The following is a 23,232-nucleotide window of genomic DNA, read 5'->3' as shown; positions in this document are numbered from 1 at the left end:
TTTTGATTTCTAATGCAGCATCACGTCGATTCTCATCTAGCTGAGCTAAGTACAACAAATGTTTCTCCTCTTCGGAAGTGGATGGGAGTAATTCTATGGCTATTTGCAATGACGAAATTTCGCATTCAATGGGTAACACAGCTTCCAACCCGTAAACTAGTTGAAAAGGAGTGAAACCAGTTGATGTTTTTACTGAGGTTCGACACGCCCAAAGTGCTGAAAATAACATGTTATTCCAATTCAACCTATGAATGCCAATGATTCGTCGGATCATAATGACTAGAACTTTGTTGATGGCTTCAACCAGCCCATTAGCCTGTGGGTAATATGGAGTAGAACTATCGTGACGTAGGCCAAGTTGATCTGTTAGTTCAGTCATCATGATGTTTCAAAAATGACTCCCATGATCAGTAATAATCGCTTGAGGAACACCGAATCTAGTAATTATATGATTGAAAACGAAAATTGCAGCAGTTTTTCCGTCTGCCGAAAATGTAGGCATCGCCTCGGACCACTTAGTAAAATAATCTATCGCAAGGATGATATACGCATGCCCCCCGGCTGAGTGAGGGTTACATGTAATAAAGTCGATACCCCACTTTGCAAAAGGACCGACAGCAATTATAGGGTGGAGAGGAGCAGGTGGAGCACGCATCTTTCGATCAAAAATTTGACAATTGTGGCATTTTCGGACTGCATAGATACAATCTTTAAATAAAGACGGCCAGAAAATAACCAGCGCGCAATTTCTTTTGGGTTGTGGCACACCCAGACATATGACCGCCACATGCCCTAGAGTGACATTCATTTAGAACCTTTTCAGCTTCTTCATGAGTTAAACAACGTCGGAAAATAGAATTCGCCCCATGATGATAGAGTGTGTCTCCAATGATTTTGTATTGTTTGGATTGGAAACATATTTTCCGTCGCTAAGATCATGAAATTTCAGGCCGAAAAGATTGGGTTTGGAGATAAACAATGATATCTCCATACCATGGATCAAGAGTACTGATAAGAAACAAGGATTCGTCCACAATGGGCTCTTCCGCCATAGTTTCAGTATCAGCACGCGGGAAATCACACATCAATTCCGCAAATACCAAAGATTTCTTTGCCTTGGATTTTTCAAATTCCAAGTCAAATTCCTGCAGGATAACAATCCATTTGGAATACTTTCCCCCTAGCAATTGTTTGGTCAAAATATAGATCATAGGGTTACAGTCAGAAATTACTGTAGTTTTGCGTAGTAAGATGTAATGACGAAATCTTTGGATAGCTTGAACAGCTGCCAAGGCCAATTTCTCCACATGCGAATATTTAAGCTCAGTCGGATTTAGAGTTCGACTAAGATAGTAAATCACATGTTCACTGTTGAATTCATCTTCCTGAACGAAAACCATCTCGATGGTGGAATGAGAAGCATCGAGGTACAAGAAGTAATCCTGGTTGTAGTTGGGAGGATGCAATAACGGTGCATGGGTCAATGCGTGTTTAAGTGCATCAAAAGATTTTTCAGCTATCTCATCCCAAAAGAATGGAGTATTCTGTTTCAACAACCTGGTAAAACCCTTTATTATCTCGGCGTAGTTAGGAATGAAACGACGTAAAAAGTTTGCTTTCCCTTGCAAACTTTGGAGTTGGCGAAGAGTCGAAGGAGGAGGAAATTTGAAAATAGCTTCAACCTTCGAGGGATCAACACGAATGTCAGCTTTTGAAACAACAAATCCCAGTAAACGACCCGTTTCTATACAGAAAACACATTTGTGTGGATTCAGCCTAATTCGATAATGCCTACATCTCATAAAGATTGCTCGTAAATGAGTGAGATGATCGGCTCTACGTAATGAATGGGCAGGTAAATCATCGAAATAAGGCTACACAATGTGCTTGATGTCATGAAATGTGTAAGACATAGCCCTTTGAAAAGTTGCTCCAATGTTCTTAAATCCAAAAGGTAATTTGCAGTAAGCAAACGTCCCCCATGGAAAAATGAAAGTCGTTTTTGGTTGATCAGCAGGGAGTATGTTGATTTGATTGTAATCGGAAAAACCATCCATAAAGGATAAAATTTCACTGCCGGCACAATCATCAATGATTTGATCGATATAGGGGGTTGGATAATTGTCTTTGGGACAAGCTCGATTAATATCCTTATAATCGATAAATATTCTTATCTTTCCTTGATTTTTGTTAACAAGAAAAATATTTGATACCCAATCCGTTAAGGGAATTGGATAAATGAAACCTCCTCGAAGTAATTTCTCAACTTCAGCTTTAATAGCAGCAACTTTTTGCGGATGTATTTGACGCAAACGTTGCCGGACGGGTTTAGCATCTGGGTAAGTTTTAATTTCATGGACAATAATTGACGGTCGATCCTGGCATTTCTTCATACGACCAGGCAAACACGTCGTGGAATTCTTGAAATATGGCTTTATAAGTTTGGAGTTCATCGTCCGTACAAGAAGCACCTATATGAATGTTTTCAATAATTCCAAGTTTAACTGAAATGTGAATAGGAACTGTTCGAGAAATATTTCCCAAACTTAACTCAGAATCAAGATTTTGCAATGGATTTGTGGTTCTTTGACATAATCAGTAGTAAAAATAGATGAAAAATCATTTTCAAAATTATAAAGCTCAGGTAAAAATGAAGATCAATGATGAAGATCTTCCCATGGTAAATCATCAACAAACAAAAGTTCATGAATCTGCTCATTAGTATGAACAAAATCGGAAAAAGTTGTTGAATCTGAGGTTGATATTGAAAGTGATTCTCCATAGACCACATTCATTGGATCTATTTTGGTTGAACAAGGGTCAGAAAATGACTGTATAGCCTGATATGCAATTTCATAGGGACTCAAAGGCATCGCATCACCAAATGAATCCACCTCATACTCGGAAGGTACGATCCAAGGATCATCAATAACAATAGTGTTTGATGAAATCATATGAATAGTTGCAGTAGAAGGCAATGCGTTAGGAGGAGGAAAGGAAAAATTTCCTAGTAAACCAAAATCTTTAACCAATCCTACCCCAACATCCTTATAAGGGATAGTTGTTTTGCCGACATGTTGAATACTTTCAGAAAAGGCTGGGTTGGATGAAAAGTAAGTCAGCTGATCTATGGTTACGATCTTTCCATTATGAGGAAACTTGATAAGATGAAAGACCGATGAAACAACAGCAGTCATAGCATAAGACCAGCTGCGACCCAAGAGAAGGTTGTAATCTAGAGGGGCATCAACCACTTCCACATCTAGATTAACAGTTTTGCCTTCAACCCCTATAGGTAAATCCTGTAGAATTCCAAAAGTATGGAACCCACAGCCATCAAAAGCCTTTAGAATCGTCGGGGATTGATTGAGTGTAGGAGAACCAAGCGATCTCCAACACTGGATCGACATAATACACGTAGAAGCTCCCTCATCAATTACAGTCCTAAAGCAAGGTCTGTTTTTGACTAACACTGGAATCTGGAAAGCCATTTGATGAGGTAGGCGAGGTGTACTATTATCTAAATCGAAGATTATAAGGTTCAAATCTTGAATATCAACATCTCCTATAACTGACAAAATTAATTTATGTTGTGTTGGACATGATTGCAGCACTTCCAAAGCCAACATTGTTGAAGGGGAAATAGCTAAGTCTTCAACAATGTTATAATTCTGAGCAGCTCTCGCATGCGGATTGAAAGCTAACTTCTGAAGTATACCTTTAGCAGGCGGTTTGATTACTAAGTCTGGGTTAGGTTTCTCGATCTGTATCGGATCAGAACCAGGAGTTGATGCTGATGGGTTTGAACTAGAAGATTCTGCTTCCTTACCACCAACAAGGCTTTTACTACCATAATCTTGCGATCGCGTCGCAATCCTGACATGAGACATCATCATTATGGGTTCTTCTGAGGCATTTGAGGAAGAACCAATCATCTTACTATCTTGACTAGGAAAAGGATCCTTCAAGACAGCAGGCGTTTGAGAACCTTTGATGATTTTCGCAACCTCAGCGCGATGTGGGCAGTCTCTTGTAAAATTCTCTTCGTCACAAATGAGACAAGGATAGCGAGGTTTACATTTCTCGTCAGTAGATTCAGTTTTATCTGATTTCTCTTTTGAGTTTTGTTTATTTTTCTTCTTCCCCTTCCTTTTACCACCGGATTTTGATTTGGCCGTAGAAGATTCTACGACATGAATATCGGCAGGAACTTCAGCGGAAGAGTCTCCTGTCAGGGAATTTGGTAAAGTTATAATAGGAGAAGAATTCTTTGAAGGTTTCTTCTTGATTTTGGTGCTGACTGAACCAATCATACCATCAGTGGCATGAGACCCTGAAGGAGTTGCAGTTATTTGATTTTGTTTCAGAAGGTCAGGGATTTTTTCGTGTAAAATACCCGACTGCATATAAACTAGGTCAAGGTACTGAGCCTGAGCAATTAAAAAACTCCCGCCTTAGCTACATCCTCAGTGATTTTAGGTAATAATGATTTAACAAAGCATTCTGCTAAAATTTGATCCGGAATAAAAACTTTCACTAAACATCGTCTACGCCGCCATTCATGAATATGATCTGAAATATATGTGGATGTTGACTGTTTTAATGAAGTTAATAATTCTGTGCCATTGTCATATCTGACAGGCAACTGAAAATGAGTTAAGAAAGAAGTGGCTAAATGACTAAAATTATAAAAAGAAGCTCGCGGTAACTCAATGTACCACTTGGCCGCAAGACCAATCAGAGTGTGTTGAAAAAGACGTAAGCGAATTGAATCATCTATAATGGAGTTAGATGCACACCAGAGGTGATAAGTCATCACATGGTTTGACGGATCCTCTCCTGATTTACCTTCAAACTTTGGGATATCACTGGGAAACTTATTCAGCATTGGTGGCCAAAACAGAAGACAATTAATTGGATCGTTCGTAAGGCACAAAAAATCAGGCAAGTCCAAAGTTGCAATACACGGTAACTGACGGTTAGGGTCACGAAAGCCCTGGGTCATAAGACCAGCCCCAGGAGGAGGATATCCCGGATAACTTGGAATTGGAATTGCATTTGGAATATTATATCCTCCTAGAAAACTAGGAATAACTGAACCAAACTGGGGTTGTTGAGGTTGCTGATAAGTATATCCAGGGTACGGTTGATACCGGTAAACTGGGCTTTGAACAGTAGGATCGAATTGGTACTGTCCTTGGTACGGTTGATAAGTGAATTACGGTTGACTTGTGACAACCGTACTTGGACCAGGTTGTCCTACAGGCATCTGAACCGAAGTCTGAATTGTAGGTCCGGACTGAGATAAAGAGGCTTGAGGAGTTGATGCAGGAACAGTAGAAACCGAAGCCGCCGATAATGCAGAAGTAGGTGGGGTAGATTGAACAGAAGCTGTAGTAGTTGCAGCAGTCATTTGAGGCGGAGTTCGAGGCGAACTAGCCCCAGACTGTTGAGCTACGCCAGGTGCAGAAGTTTGAATAGTAGGCTAGACAGGTTGTTGGGTTGAACCAGAAACCAAAGGTTGTTGAGATTGAGATGACAACTACACATTAGGTTGCAAGATCTGTTGAGATTGAGATGGATCCCACACCATATTCATTCTGGGGTATGGACCCATAGAAGGTTGAGCATATTGAGGACCATAACCGGGTTGAGCATAGCGCTGATAATTAAAAGGTACATTTCTAGTTCCTTGTACAAATGATTGACCAAAAGGTGGTTGGAAACCTTGGGTTGGGTACTGACCTTGAGGTTGATAACCTTGAGGCACGTACTGAAACTGGGGTTGACCTTGAGGTATGTACTATCCCGAAGGTATGTAATGTCCTTGAGGTTGCCCCCAAGGTGATAATTGAGTACATTGAGGTTGCCCCCCATCCGGTAATTGAGTACCTTGAGGTTTCCCAAGGCGATAACTGACTACCTTGAGGTTGCGGATTCGGAACAATACCAAACATCATAAGAATTTCTTCTACGATCAACGATTGAGTTCCGTTATTACCAGTTGATATCCCATGTTCAATGGGTTGAGGAGATGCTCCTGAAAAAGTACTAGTGAGAGACTGATACCCCGAAGGAACAGAAGGACCACCATATAAAAATGTTTCCGAATATTGAGAAAACATGGATGACTGTGTCGACATATTCAATGGAGGATAATAACCTTTGGGTGTTGGATGAAAAGGAATTCGAGGTGGTGAAAAACTAAGACCCGGATTTTATAAAAAGTTGGTCAATGAGATGTACCAAGCATCACTCCTAGGTGGACTGTAGAAAATTGATTCACGCTCCCTAAGTTCTAAAGTTGGTTGATTTTTAGGGAGAGTTATAATTTCATCCGGATTAACGAGTTCTTCAATAGCAATGAGTACAGAAGGAAGATTTTGGGTAATGATCCTTCCTACCCTGGGTGAACCAGGACCAGTAGAAGTTGGAGAAGCAAATCCTTAAGATGGATTAGCAGCTGGTTCAGTTTCAGGCTCAGAAATTTCAGGTTCTTCAGCTAATTCACTAGTAGAAGAAATACTACCAGTAACTTCGGAAAATGAAATTGGTTCAGAAATATACTCTGTTGCTTGAACTTGATAATCAGGATGAACAATTAAAGAAGACTCTCCAGCTTCCGGTGACCCAACTCTACTGTCACTAGGTGTTACAAGAGCTCGTAGCCCTTCAAGCTGGCTTGGTGTATACTTGGAGGTTGCCCCCGAAGTCTACGGGATTGTCTCGGTAATTCAGCCACGATTAAATATTTTAATTACTTCACACGAAAACAAAGAAAATCTCAATAAAACCACCTAAAGTCTCTAAAGAAAAAAATAATTGAATCACACGCCTAAAAATCTAAGAGTTCAAACCACACAAAAACAGTAACTTTCAGTACCAAAAACACTAGTTGGTGATGAAATCCAATGTCGCAGAATTCAATACAGAAAGGGCGGTTGGAACAATTACCCCGACAACCTGCTTAATGAAACAGACTGGCACAAGTTTCTTCACAAAACCGTCTCAAGTGAAGAGAACCCCCCAGAGAGTCCAAGTGAGTCTAGTCGACATCTGCTCCAGGTACAGTGGGATCTTCCCTCCACCGTCACCTTAGGAAGAATCCTATAGATTATGGCCACTGAGGTTACCAATAGAAACAAATATACCTGGGGGAACGGTCTACGATCCGATACACTCGCAAGGGTAGAGTAACAAAGCTCAATCCCCTTGAAGGCTCCTTGACATAATCCAAGGTTTACCAACAAGTGACCGCAGGCTCCTCGACAATGGTCAATCAGAGGTTTACCGTTTTTAATACGTGTATATTTCCTATCGTTCCCAATGAGGAAGGATTGATTACCTCACTGGTTCAGATATGATCTCATGCTTGACTCCTTTAAGAGGAGCTTCCCAGAGCATACATGCAACAATTGGAATTATTTCCTACCGCAAGATATAGCTACTTGTTTGTTTTAACTATCTTGGAGAGTTAATTACTCCCTACTCCAAGATACTAGCCTAAGCTATATTGGTAATAAGAGCCCTAGAAATAAAAAGATTGCTAGATCAATTTTAATTTAAGCGTTATTTTTATGGGTTGTTTCTTAAGTCAATAGGTATGGAGATGAAACTTTATGGCGTGAAGACTCGACTCCAAAAACACTAAAAAAGCACCTAAGATGATAAACAAATCTTTTTCTTCAATGAATTTCTAGCTAAAGAAAGAGTTGAGAATTCAATTCTTTGAAAAACAAATCTTTCTTTCAACATATAAATGAAAAGAAAAATTTTATGTCTTTTTCAATAAACTCAAAACGAGACTACTAATTATGCTCATGAAAAATCCCTTTCTTTTTCAACACTCAAAAACTACAGAAAACAATTTCTTTCAAAAGAGATCCTACAATTTCTAGAAAATACTCAAAACTATAAAAAAAACTAAGCTTGAGATCTAAAAACTTCTAAAACCTAATTGAAGTAAAAGATTAAAAAATTTCTTTTTGAGGATGTTTTACTTAGTTATTCAGCAAACTAAGGATTAATTCATTCAGAATAACAAATTAATCAAAAAACACCCAGCTATGTTTTCTTTTATAAAAATGAAATTCAAAACTTTCAAACAAGTTCGTTCAAAGCTTTGCAAAGTGAAAACAAGATCTATTTCTCAGCAAGGGCAGATTTCACAAATCAGTCGGACTCATCAAGAAGACCAAAAAGACCAGGGTAATCTAATGTTTCTTAGGCTTCTAATCTCTAAGTCACTACAAAGACCAAGCGAAAATCAATTCAGGCACGCAAAACTTCTAGAAAATCACTTAAAAAAATGCCAATGGAACTCACTCACAAGGAACTTTTGACAAGACACATGCAGATCTGGGCAGAGACTAACAGGTGTAAATAACTCCTAAACCTAACTGGACGAAAAGATTTTAGTTTTTTCAAAAATTTGACAAGGTTTGCAAGCTTCCGGTATAACCAGATGTGGTACCACTCTGTGTAGTAAAGTAACAATGCGGGGATGTCCGCACTGTGTTACAAACAGAACGTGCAGTCCTCTTTCAAAAAAATGCGAAAAAACAAAAAACAATTCAGAATCTAAAACCTACCCAATCCCACACACATCAGGCAAAAACCAGAAATAAGAAAAAGTTTCTCAAGTCAAAGAAAAAGGAAAAGCAAAAACCAAATTCCAGTCCCTAGTGGAGTCGCCAATTTGTCAGCCGGATAAATCGTTCTTGTGGACAAGAATGATCTCCCTAGTATCAACAGATATCTAGCAACAAGCAGGACAAGCAAATCTACCTTTCTCTAAATATATTGCGATTTATTAATAAAAACTAAGAGGTGTTTTAGACCCTACCTTAAGTCCAATGCTATTTTGTGGCAGCCACGCTTCGACCGGTAGAAAATGTTTCCTTTTTAAGAACCTGCAATCACAAACAAGCACACATCAAATAACACCTGCATAGCTAATATAATAAATCATATTCATCATGGTGATAAAGGAATCCATGAAATAAACCATAAAACATAACTTATTGAGAAAAATAAACTTGATTGTATTAACTTTGAAAATAGAATAACTTTACAACCTTTGGTGCCTTGATGTTGTACAAGCTCCTCCCAGGGTCCAAGCAGGAATCTCCTCTACTTTGACAAGCCTCACACTCTTCCCAATGAGATCAAAAAAGGTATGTAATCTCTCCTCTCAAGCTCAATTAGGAAGACTAAATTCCAACAACATTTCACCTCAAAAATATTCAGCTTTCAACCTCCCCAGTAACCAACCCAATGCCTCATTTTATAGTGCAAAGGAAGGAGGTTATAGGTCCACCTATGAAGGGATAGAGTCCTCCTTCAAAGGGATAAGCTCCTCACATCAAGGGGTTAGCTCCTTAAGGTATGGGATGCATGAACCTTAAAGGAGCGAACTTGCCACCTCAAGATTCCTTCTAGAAGCTTCCAGAAATGACTCAAAGTGAGTTTTTAAGAATGTACTTGCACCTTTTTGACTTTTACAGGGGTCCGCACCCATTACACAGAGACAGAGCGGTCAGGTATGCAGGGGACATGACCAGTAGGTGCGGGACCATAGGTAATGCTAAGAGAAAGTGCGGAACCAGAGTTTTAGAGACTTTTAAGGGCTTTCTCTTATTTTCAAGGCTTGACATGAAGAACTGAGGTTTAAGACTTGCAAAGGAGGAAAGTATGAGTGGTGATAGACTCACACCGATTGCAGAATGTCATGGTGACAATATTTTGTGCAACACAACCCTCTTACCAGAGCTCTGTAACTTTCCTGCTACACCCAACAAGTTTCCTCAAGCCCCAAGCATAACATTCAAAAGGAAAAAATAAAAAAATACGCTGAGAACAACCAATACAAAAAGGATAATCACTACAGAAATCATAAGGAAAAATTTCGACATATGTGCAAATGTACAATCAAAATTATATGAATCAATGAATTCAATAAATTAAATTCATAACATTAAATAAAATAGTTCCTAAAATCAATTTAGTCCCATGAATCCAACGTTCATGGCATTTTTAGCCATCATACAAGTGTGCATATGTATATATATGTATATTCATCCACCAACATGTTTTCAAAACTTCTTTACAAGGCTCTCAGCAACCTTGAAGTCTAACATTCCCCAATATTTCAAAGGGAATATTTGCATCACACATGTGTATATATCAAGGAAATTGAAGGAATGCCCCCTCCTCATCCCCAACATCATACATCATTGATTTTTGACCTTGTGGCTCACATGGGCTATTTTCCTTCTTATCTTCCCGGCGGGGAAAGTTGTTTCTCAGATTATTTTCTCTACAATACCAACAGGGAAATATCTTCTTCTCCTTTTCAGCCTCACAGGGCCTCTTCCTGTCAATGTGTTTTTCCCATTTTGAGGATTTAGTTTGATATGTCAATTCTTGCAAATGATTTTGTAGTTCAAAACTCCACTTGGCAAATTCTTGTTGTTACCTGGAGAGCTCCCTAATTCACGTTTTGCAAATCTTCAGTTCGGCCTTCAACCTCCTGAGCTCAGCCTTCAAGTTCTTGAAGGTTCTTGTTCCTTGATGAGATTGGTCCATATCCTATGCTACCCTACCGCATACACTTAGCTATTAGTGTTTAAATGGAATAATATAAATAAGTATACCAACTGCCATTTCTCCATGCTATGCCAAGCACAATCCCTGCAGTTGTTCACATATCCTCATTTTTTGTCAATCACGTATCTCAAACCAAAACACCATTAACAACTGCATTAGCTTGATTTTAAAATTGAGAATTATAGATACATTCATGTCAACAGGTTTACTCTCCTACTCTTATAGGCTCTAATATGCATTCCTTAATCAAGTCCATCATCAATAATTTAAAACCAACGATTATTATTGTTTCTCAACATTAGTTTCTATGTTGAACTCTTCCATAATGGTTGTGTTCGTCCCCTCTACTAGGGTTAGTTATCATGGCATCCACAATTTCAAAGGTCAGTTAATTAGGAACCACATGTCACATCACTATATGTCATCTTGTAATATGTGTGTGTGCGTGTGTGTGTGTCACATTTATAAATGTATCATGGTTATGCATGAAATCAACTCGTGACCATTCCATTACAATGCTACACCCATCATTCACTTGCGTAAGAAAATAATCAATAAGAAATCCATGATCATAGTGTTATAACTAGCAACTTCACAATCAACACAGGAATTTCCCCAAAATCCCTCATATCATAGGAACATTCACATGCCCATTCCTCCCAAGTGTGCAATAACACACCACTTAAATAATCATGCACAACCATGACAAGAAGTTCTACATAACCAAGACATAACAAGCATCCATGGTCAAAGCATTAGATTCACCATACCTTCAAGATGCCTAAATCAAACACATGAAATATCGTTTCATTTTCCAATAAAATCAATTATACAAGATCATCCTTGCAACCAGCATACAAATCAAAATAAAATGTTATAAATTGCATACAACCTTATCCATATTCAACTACAATTCTTAGAGCTAGAGCCCCACCCTAGCTCCAAAGATCCAAGCACTGGATCTACTACTATGGTAAGTTATAACATGGCACCAGCTTATTCCCAAGGTCTGGTGTTAAACCTTTACTTTGTATTTCATTTGAGATAGAGCCCATATAGTCCAAGTGTTGAACCTAGAAGCTCGGATACCACTCTATAACACAACCCTTCTAATCCTATCCCAAAATGAAGGTTAGAGGCAAGTAGTTACAATGTTAACCCAATCTCCATGGTTTCGCTATGGAAATGGAATCTAAAAATTTTTATCTTTTTCAACTTCCCCAGAACATAAAATGGATGAGATCTTTGTGTTTATCTCATCGACACCTTTCCAACAATATACATTTGACCTCGATATGACTTATGAATCACAGGATGTGACCATTTGAAGATAGACTTGTTACAACCTTGCCACATCATCAATGATTCCCATGTGGAAATCACATATTAATGTATATGGTGCCTGACGCATCTAGTCTACCACCGTGGGCAAGTCCACGTGGATAAGCACATTCCTCTTAACAGTCAAAGGTAGTCCTAGTCCACAACTCCGCTAAACGTTAAAAGTAACCAAAGGGGCCCGACCTTCTACCCGACTTCTTAACCCAAACAATTATTCCAAAGGCCCAACCTAACCCAAGTCCCGATTAGCTAGCTCTACCTGACTTACTCCAGAACTGACTTATCTCTGAGCCCCAAGTAGGCCCACACAACCGATTGGCCCAACCCACAACTTGGTCAGCCCACCAGTCTCTCTGACCTGTTTTGCAATCTTTTACACTTGGAAGAATATTTTGATTTCTTTTCCAGAACACCCAAATCGGATTTCTCTTTCTACCTTCGTGCATGAAGGTAACGAAACCATCACGCTAAGCTCTCCACATTAGGAGAACTTGCTGAAAGGTACACACGAGTTTTACTAACGAAACTTTAAAAAATAACATGAACAAGAGGATACACTCAAACAATATGCGCCTAAGTTCATTTCTCTAGAATAATAGGGAACTTATGCGGATCCCTCACGTAGTAGAAAACATGTTCTTATAATTAATCCTCTCACGTACACAAGGAAATAAACAACAAACAACCAGTAGCTCATACTCATCACTTTTATAAACATAACACATTGATTTATGCTCACACAATGCTAACAAGAATTTTAATCATGCTTCAGACATGCATTCAAGAAATTTAATATCCATTAATACACAGGAAATAAAATTCCTTAATATTAGCAAGATCATTTATCCATTACTGTACATATGTACATATCATTTAACATAAAGAGACCAAGTAAATATTTATCTTATGTAGCAAGTTGGATTGGCACCTGAGATTGGGACTGCAACTCTCCACCCAACCTTAGATTCATTGCAACCACGTATTTCTTGCAGTAACACCCACGAGCTAGATTCCAGAGCTTGAGGACGAGTGCTTAAGGGATCTACCATATCTGCAAACTGAAACAGGGACTCCAAAGGACCATCCACCTCCACCCAACAGTTATGTCTTGTAGTTAGTGTCTATGAGGGAATCCATATGTCCTTGATCTCCACCCTTTAAGTCAACTTGGGACTCCAAAATATATGCTTCCACCCCCTAATCAATAAGGGAATGTAGAGGTTTTGCCTCCACCCTCTAAGAAGTAAGGGAATCCATAGCTCTTTTTAACAAAGAAACCAAGAAAACAAGCAAAGGGAAGCTAAATAATTCTCCTACCAGGAATCCAAGGAGTAGGCCTCCACCCAAGCTTTCACAAGGATCCAGAGAAAAACCATCTCCACTCTCCAGACCTACAAGGGGTCCAAATACTATTTTACTCACCTAAAATCTATCCTTCTACCTCCTAATGCTCAACTGAATAGTCACTCTTCTTCCCTATGCTTTGTTAGTATCATAGAGCTATCGATTTTCATTCTTTCTCAATTTCTTTCTCATGTGTTCTTATTGATTTCTTTTGCATTAGAATTCCATCCTTCTCTCAATGTGTGAATGAATGTATGTTATTCCAACTGGCCAATCATCCCTTTTCCAGGTTTGCATACATCCCCTTCATTGGACAACACAACCCATTCCCATCTTGAAAACTTTATCCTTTCTTGTTTGTTGTTAGAAGTTAAGGACTCATGGGCCTGTCCTTTTCTTGTTGGTTAACTTATTGCACAGTCAACCCATTAAGACATTTCAACCGACCAGAGATGACATTTAAGACAACCTTTCCCTCAAGCAATCTCCTTCCTCAATTACTTGAATCCATGTCCCTCTCTCAACCATTTAAATAATTACAATTATTTACAATAAGAGAAATATTAACTAGGGGATGTCACATATGCCATCTTCTTCCCGACAAAGGTGACATGTAAAGTGATTGAGGTGGAAGAGGAGTTCTTAAAACATGTGGTTAATTATTGGGGTCTTTCTTTGAGCATTGTATTGGACAGAGATATGAGGTTTATAAGGAAATTTTGGACTTCATTGTTCAAGCTTGAGGGGACACAGTTGTTACAAAGTTTTAACTTTGATTTGCAAACAGATGGATGAGAAAAGCATGTAAACCCTTTTTGGAGGACTTCTTGAGACATTACGTGAGAATTGATCAAGAGAATTGGCCAGATTTGTTGGATGCAACACAGTTTAACTATAACTTGCAAAATGTTGAAAATGCAACAAGATGATGGAGCTTAGTGGAAAGGAGTTGCCTTCACTAAGTGGGCCCGCAGGCTATTTTTGGCGCAAAGTCTATTTTTAGACATATGGATCATGGTCTATGAGTTGCAGGATGTTGTTTATGGATGATTGGTCATGTTGGGAAAAATAGATGGACTTCTATTTTTGGTTCACAGCGGAGTGATTAGAGTCTATTTTTAGACTTCCAGCCTAAAAAATAGAAACAGTCAAATATTATTAGCCCTTAGTAATATTTGGACTCTAAACATTATATTATTCTCTTTGAGCACTTCAGTTCGAGCTACGGATGTGGCACATGTAGCTGACAAAAGGAATCGCGTGGTTTCTTATGTGTTAGTTGAGCTATTGCATGGAGGACTTCAGTTAGAACTCATGCATGTGAGTTCTGTGGAGTTGATTGTGGAGTTGATGGAGTTGTGTTCAGTTTGACTTGGTTGAACTAGTTGTATTTTAGTCTAACTAAAGAATACACTAGTGATGAGTTGTGTGAATTAAATATTAATTAATTCGCTAATTATTAACTCATAAAGCAACTAAAGAATACATCAGTTAACTCAGTGCATGGACAGTTCAACAGAGGCAGGTGTTAGAGGTAAGTGAAAGGGTGAGTTGTGACTATCAGTTGTGCATGATATTTTGCACATGCATGGATTGAGTAATGCCAATGAGGATTGCATAGTGTGGGCCAATATCAAGGCAATTGTAGCTTGTGCTCACGTGATTTTCACTTGGGATTGTGCAGTGGAGGCAGGCAAAGCAGCGATGGAGATTTGAACCGGTGACTTGTTCGGATCTGAGTTAGTTTTGTGTGTAATAGGTGGAGATAGTACTGAGTACTTGTGAGGAGTATTGTACTATGTATTGTTACATGTTCTCAATCATTATAATATATAGATAATGTGGGGTTTTCAGCTGTATGCTTTCCCTGGGTTACATACTGTGTTAATGTGTGCATGCGATTGATGTTTCATTGTTTTTTATGCTGCTAAATTGATGATCAACATAGAGGAGGTTATGTATTATGCATGTATTCCGCAATAGTGTATAATCGAGATAATCTCTGTGAATAAGTGTTTATTATTCAAAATTTCTACATGGTATCAAAGCTGGTTGATTTGTAGAAAAAGTTCTACAGGATATCAAAGCGAGGATTGATCATCAGATCTATTATTCAGAAAGTGTTTACATTTTATTTCTTGAGGTAGAGTTTGTAATCAGGCCAGGTAGCCTTTGGATTCATCCTTCTTTTGGAAGGTGAGATATCCGGTGAATGCCCATACAGTCGATCTCTGTACAAGAAATACTTTGTTCTCACGAATTTTAGATCAGAAGCGGTTGAGTTTTGAGCTGGTGGAATGGCGCTCAAGGATAAACTCAAAAACATCTAAGTGTGAGAATGGAGACAATATGCCCCAGTATCTCACGAAGTTCACCCAATGCTGGGATGAGCTAGGAAGTGTGTGGGTGGCTGTTGATGATGAGGAGTTGGTGAGCTTGGCTCTCCTTGGTCTTCCGAAGAGTTGGCATTCCTATCAGGACTCTGTCAATGGTCAGGAGAAATTTCCAGGATGGGAGAGACTTTGGTCAGATCTTGTGCAAGAGGAGATCAGACGGAGCACCAGAGACAGTTCTTCATGCATGCATGATGAAGAGAATTGTGCCTTAGCGAGTAAGGTGAAGAAGGGGAAGGTGAAGGGTTCTCTTTCCGAATCCAGTTCTTCCAATGATGGGAAGAAGTTTGACAAGTCGAAGGTGAGATGCTTTCGTTGTCATGAGTTGGGCCATTATGCTACTAATTGCCCAAAGAAGAAATCCAAGAAGGGATCTGGGGAAGGATTTGAAGGTTAGGCACTTGCTTCACAGTTTGAGTTGGATTTCACACTCTTCGCATGCATGGTTTCATCCATGGTGGGAAGTGGTTGGTTTCTTGACAGTGGAGCTTCTTTCCACATGACCGGTGACAAGAGTTTGTTCAGTACTTTGGAGGAGAAAGATCTCCAGATACTCATAGCGATGGGTAATGATGAGAAGTATAGTGTCTCAGGTTAGGCACGATTATTTTTCAGAGGGAGCATGGAGCTCGCCTTACCTTGACCGATGCCAAGTATGTACCAAGACTGAAGAGAAACTTGGTGTCGATCGCGATGCTGGAAGACAGAGGCTATGATGTAGTCTTCAGTAAGGGAAAGGTTTTGCTTAGACACATCATCACCAGACAGGTGAAGCAGATTGGTTCATGGGTCAAGAACCTGTATGCTCTTGAGGTTCAAGATGCATGCAAAGCCTTGAGCAGTGAGGCAACTGATGGAGACTTGGTGGTTGACAAGGAGCATATATTACCTCTCAACATGCAGAGCCAGAAGAAGTCTCAGACGATTGTGGAGGAGCCACCATTGGTGCAGCAGCCTCAGGAGGTTGTGGAGCAGCCACAACAAGGGAAGCTGAGAGGAGATCGAGTAGAGACATCTACTCATGTAGAGACCTCCAGTAGGGGGAAACTTTGAGCCAGGTGGGCTGATGGATCGCATGTAGCCATACCTCCAGGTAGGAGTTCGGGTGATGTGGATTGATCGTCCCAAGGAGGAGGGGCAGGATCCTTGAGGTACCCAACCTCTTGGATGAGACCTTGCTATGGGAGCCCCGATGTGGAGTAGTAGGAACTGACTGATTGGGTAGAGACAGATGCGGATGGAGCTGTAGAGAGAGCGACAGTGTAGGGAATCCCAGGACAACACATAGCTAGCAGGTTGCAGCAATGCGAGAGACACAAGTGTTTTGCACAGTGCTAGGTGGCACAGAGAAGTGTGCAATGGTGCGAGATGAATGGAGATGTTGCAGTAGCGCAAATGTCAGAGAAGGAGCACTTGTCAGTAGCAGGTAGAGCTTCAGCATCAGAGTATGTTCCTAGCCCAACAGAGTGGTCAGTTGGGAGTGTTTTTGTTCCAAGTGTTGTTGGAGCAAGTGGACCGGGAAAATGTGTTGCATGCAGAACATTCCAGAGGTAGGATAGGGGTTGCAGATAATCCATTTCTTATTGAGAGGGAGTGTTGAAAATGCAACAAGATGATGGAGCTTAGTGGAAAGGATTCGCCTTCACTAAGTGGGCCCGCAGGCTATTTTTGGCGCAAAGTCTATTTTAGACTATGTCTATTTTTAGACATATGGATCATGGTCTATGAGTTGCAGGATGTTGTTTATGGATGATTGGTCATGTTGGGAAAAATATATGGACTTCTATTTTTGGTTCATAGCGGAGTGATCAGAGTCTATTTTTAGACTGCCAGGCTAAAAAATAAAAACAGTCAAATATTATTAGCCCTTAGTAATATTTGGACTCTAAATATTATCTTATTCTCTTGGAGCACTTCAGTTTGAGCTACGGATGTGGCACATGCAGCTAACAAAAGGAATCTCGTGGTTTCTTATGTGTTAGTTGAGCTATTGCATGGAGGACTTCAGTTAGAACTCATGCATGTGAGTTCTATGGAGTTGATTGTGGAGTTGATGGAGTTGTGTTCAGATTGACTTGGTTGAACTAGTTGTATTTTAGTCTAACTAAAGAATACACTAGTGATGAGTTGTGTGAATTAAATATTAATTAATTCACTAATTATTAACTCATAAAGCAACTAAAGAATACATCAATTAACTCAGTGCATGGACAGTTCAACAGAGACAGGTGTTAGATGTAAGTGAAAGGGTGAGTTGTGACTATCAGTTGTGCATGAGATTTTTCACATGCATGGATTGAGTAATGCCAATGAGGATTGCGCAGTGTGGGCCAATATCAAGGCAATTGTAGCTTGTGCTCACGTGATTTTCACTTGGAATTGTGCAGTGGAGGCAGGCAAAGCAACGGTGGAGATTTGAACCTGTGACTTGTTCGGATCTGAGCTAGTTTTGTGTGTAACAGGTGGAGATAGTACTGAGTACTGGTGAGGATTATTGTACTATGTATTGTTACATGTTCTCAATCATTATAATATACAGATAGTGTGGGGTTTTTAGCTGTATGCTTTCCCTGGGTTACATACTGTGTTAATGTGCGCATGCGATTGATGGTTCATTGTTTTTGATGCTGCTAAATTGATGATCAATGTAGAGGAGGTTATGTATTATGCATGTATTCCGCAATAGTGTATAATTGGGATAATCTCTGTGAATAAGTGTTTATTATTCAAAATATCTACACAAAAGAGTGCATTCATAGGATACAACCCATTCAAGCTAACCAATGGGAAGATTCAAGTAATGCTACAGATGGTCACACAGGTTTCTTATGGGAGGAGTCCCTCAACCTTTGGATTCATGAAAAGATGGTAGGAGAGGTTAGATTTGGCTTAGGTGAACTTGATAGAAGCAACAAGCAGGATGAATAAGAGGGAAAACCAAGATTGAAGAGATACAAAGTTCAATGTGAGTGATTTGGTCTTTTTCATGATGCCCAAGGAGAAATTCCACCACCTGCTAGGACGTTTAGATCATTGGTATGGAGGTTTGAGGGATTGTTCAAAGTTACCAGGAGGATTGGTAATATCGCCTATAAATTAGAGTTTACTATCCACCTACAGGCTTGCCATCCTTCATTTCACATCAATTGGTTGAAGGCATGCCAGATGGACAAGGGTAATCTGAGCAAAGCGAAGCCACCACATGCGCCAGCCTTGATTTTTAATGATCTAGAGTTGGAGTTTAAGGAGATCTTTCTTTACACGACCTCAGATATTGGCAACAATCAGAAGAGAGAGTATTCCATTCAATAGAAGGATTCCCTAGAAGAAAAGAATGGATGGGAGACATGTGAGTTGCTATGGAGATGGGAGAAGCAACTTTGTGAGTTTGGAAGGAAGAAACAATTGGCAATCCCAAGAATAATGAAGAAGGTAATGAATCATAATGAGGGGGGATGTCGGGCCCTTGGGCATGTGGGTGTACCCACATCTCAATCAAGTTCCTTAAGCATGTTGGCATCACATCATTAGAAGAGATGACTTGGTGAACTAGGTGCAATGAGGAGCACACACGCCCAATAGAGACCGGATGACTTGGCATGTTGTGTGTGACAAGGCATGTGCACACCCAACTTGAGACGATATGGGTTAGAGTTTGGGAGTGCATGTATAAACGAGAGACACGATTGGAACGTGTTAGTGTAGCAGTGGGCATGCATGCCCAACCGATGGGTCAAGCTAAAATATGGAGTGCATGCATGAGAGGAGTCATGCAGTAATGGAGCTATATGGGAGGTCAACTTGAAACAAAAGGTCACGATGGTTGACAAAATGCCAAGGGTCGCACCCTTTGGAATTCCCCCATTAACTTGTATATAAACAAAATGATGTTTAATTGAATGGATGCACAACACAACCGCAAAACTGAAGTTGCACAATAAGACGAAGGGGAGTTGCACCACAACGAGGAGTTAAGGAATTTGTTGACATTTGGGTTTCTCTCTTCGTGGATGCATGCTTGCTCTTCCAACTAAGATAGTTGGGAGGTGGACCGAAGGGTTGTTGGATGGCCTTAGTTGTAGTTTTTGCCCACAACCCATGTTATGTGAGGAGTCAGGTGGAAGCAACCTGAGGGTGATTTTTGATGCTATATTTTGGCATTATTTTGAGGAACAATTAGGTGACTTGGTTAGAGGTCGAAGTTGTATATATATTTGTGTAAAGGTCACAAGCGACTCCCATCATCATGGTGGACTCTTACATGTTATGGATGGATGTTTTATGCAAGTTTAAATATGGATTATATTATAATTTACATGTAATTGTAAATGTTGTTGAAGAATACAATACACACTTGCTTTGATTGAGTTTGAGATTTCGCTAATAACTTAACTAAGACAATTAATGCAAGTATTGATTTGCAGAGCACACTCTAAGTGTAGTATTGTTGAAATGGTTAGGCCATTAACAAGAAATATGTTGGTGCCACATAACTACAAATCATAGAGTTCCTAAAATCATATGAAGTCTATAAAAAAATGTGACAACAACATACCCTTTTCATATTAATATAAAATTATAAAATTAATCTATTTTCTTCTTATAGTCGGTAAATAATAATCTTAAATGTGCATTACTAAAAACAAAAAGAAAAGTAAATTCTTAAGGCAATGAAAATAGAAAAAACTAAATGTAAGTTTCCTCGACAAATTTGAAACCCATTACAAGAATTGTTTTATATCTCAATCCAAAATCGATTATTTTAATTACTAATATAATATTTTTAAAAATAAACTATTTTTTAATTAATATAATATTTTAAAAATACAGTATTTTTAATAATTTTATTATTCGTAAAACTATTTTTTATTATTTATTTTATATATTTTTATATAAATTCAAAATTGTTATTAATTATTTATTTAATTTAATTAAAAGATAATTTATTTATTTTTTATAAAAATGGTCTAGTTTAATTCATAGCCGAAGTAGTCTTTTTAGTTTTTTTCACTGGAATTCACCAAAATCTAACAATACAATTTCAATCTTTTTTGTTGTTTAAAATACATTTTTAAATGCATAAATAAATTCAACAACGTGAAAACCCTTAACACTATAATTATAATTTAAACTCAAATTTTTAAAACTCTATTCTAAATTTTGATTAAGATTAACTAAAAAATGTGATAAAAAAATCATTTCATTTATAAATTAAACTACACCAAAAAAAATTAAATTAAATTAAATAATTTTTAATAATCTTACCATCCATACAAAATGAATTATAATTCATATTCATAATTCTTCCTATAATTATCTCTCTATGAATCTTAATTTTATTATCTTTTAACATGAGAAGTGTATTTTCTACGGCTATCTACTTTTAGAAGAAGAGCATTTTCTACAACCATCTACTTTCAAAAGAAGTGTATAAATTAAATTTAATATGTCAAGTCAAATTTTAAATCACAAATTCCAACCTATCTGTAATTTCATTAAATTTTGAATTAAAAATTGACTTTTAATTATTTGAATTTATCAAGTGTATAAATTAGATATAGCATGAGCCAAATTTTAAAACACAAATTCCATCCGTCTGAGTAACTTCATTAGATATTGAATTAAAATTTGACTTTGAAGTATTTGACTTCAGTAAGTATTAAATTAAAAATGGGTTTTAAATAGTAAAATCTAAAATTATAAGTTTTTTAAAATTTTAATAAAAATAAAATTAAAATCTAATAAGTTTTTTTTTTTTTTTTTTTTTTTTTTTTTTTTTTTTTTTTTTTTAATTAATTAATGATAATAAGATGTTTTTTAAAGTATTTTGTGGTGAGGTTATTGGTTTAAAATTTTATGGCCATTTGTGATTCTGTGTAGGTTTTAACCTTATATAGAAATTATCTACAAATCCAAATAGAAAAATATACATAGCAAGAACATAAAATAAATATCTATAGAGATTTTCTCCTAGATCCCAAAATTAAGACTACCAAATTGATTTTTCATATATATATATATATATATATATATGTCGAAGCACCCCAATCCACTAACCTTGGATTAAAACATAATTGTAGTTCCCTTGACCTGATTTACAAAATACCATGGGTAGAAAAACATCATGCACAAAACCATGTGCAAAACGCTATGCACAAAACCATTGGTAGGTATGACCACCATTTTTGGGTTCACCGCCTTCCTGGGTCTGCCCAACTATTATCAACTCCACATAAAAAAAAAACTTGGGGCACTGCCTGGGACCTTGTGCAAGGGGGTGATACAGCGGTGTTGCACCCCCTTGTGACCCCCCGATGCCCCTGGTGCAACGTGCAATGCGTTGGGCTAGTGGCAGAAAAAATATAACACATACCCAACACCCCGGGTGATTTTGACAACTTAGATGCCCCTAGATAGATTAAATGTGCTAGTGATCTCAAAACTCTAATACCTAAAAAACAAAACAAAGAAACAACAAAAATATAAATATAAATAATATATATATGTTGTATTTCATTAATATCTATATACTTTCTATATTAGTTTTTATTTTTCTTTATTTTAATTTGTATTTATTGAATTATTACATATTATTATTAAACTAATTACACCAAAGGCGTTACTATGATGGGTTTGGCTACGGAGATTTGACCAATAAGATCTTTGTCTTTTTGTCCACTTCGTTACAAATAAAAATTCACACGTGGCACTACAACCATCATGGAATTAGCTAGAAAGTTTGTTGTCCTTTAAATATTTCTAAATCTCATCCTATATTAAAAAAAAAAAAGATTCTAATCTAGAAATTTTGAGATATTTTGATTTTTCATTGATTTTTAAATTAATTTGCCATAAAATTAAGCTTTATTGGGTTTTGAAAAGTAAATCTATAAAAATAATAAAATAATAATTTATATTTTTTATGTTTAAATGTTTTAAAATTAATTTATAATAAAAAATTTAATATTTATTATACAAAATTTTAATATATATATTATTAATATATTTTTGACAAGTGGCACTTGTTGGGCATGGAATCCCCCCAAGGCATGTTTTGGGACTCAAAGCCGAAGTTTTGACCGAATTTTGTTATAAAGTTCCGCGAATTGCAAGCGCGGTGCACAAAAAGTATGATAGAGTCACAGGGTTGTCCGCCCTAGTTTTGTAATGTAATGTCGGCCTACCCATGGTCCACGGACCATGGGATTGTATAAATAAAGCGAGGCTCTAAGTGTAAAAAGGAATAGGAGAGAATAATAACAAGTCTAAGTGATTGAGTTGCAAGTGTAAAGAGTGTATTTGGGTCATAGAGTAGGAGAAGGCTCTGCAGCTGAGTGCGCAGAGGCCTAGTAGTCCGCAGCTGAGTGCGCGGACCCTTGCAGCTAAGTGCGCAGGGCGAAGTCGAATTAGTAACCGAAGAAAGAATTAATATTGAGAAGTTTTATCATAATTTTGTGTATCTGTTCTTGGGTTAATGCATGTTTGAGATAATTTGCAAATATACGGTTTATTTACTGCCTGCACCTGTATGAATGGTTTATGTTGT

The sequence above is a fragment of the Pinus tabuliformis genome, chromosome 3_2, assembly GCF_031772625.1.
Source record: "Pinus tabuliformis cultivar Carrire ecotype Pingquan chromosome 3_2, CPIR1, whole genome shotgun sequence".
NCBI classification, from domain to species: domain Eukaryota; kingdom Viridiplantae; phylum Streptophyta; class Pinopsida; order Pinales; family Pinaceae; genus Pinus; species Pinus tabuliformis.
Note: the sequence above shows the minus strand (reverse complement) of the source record.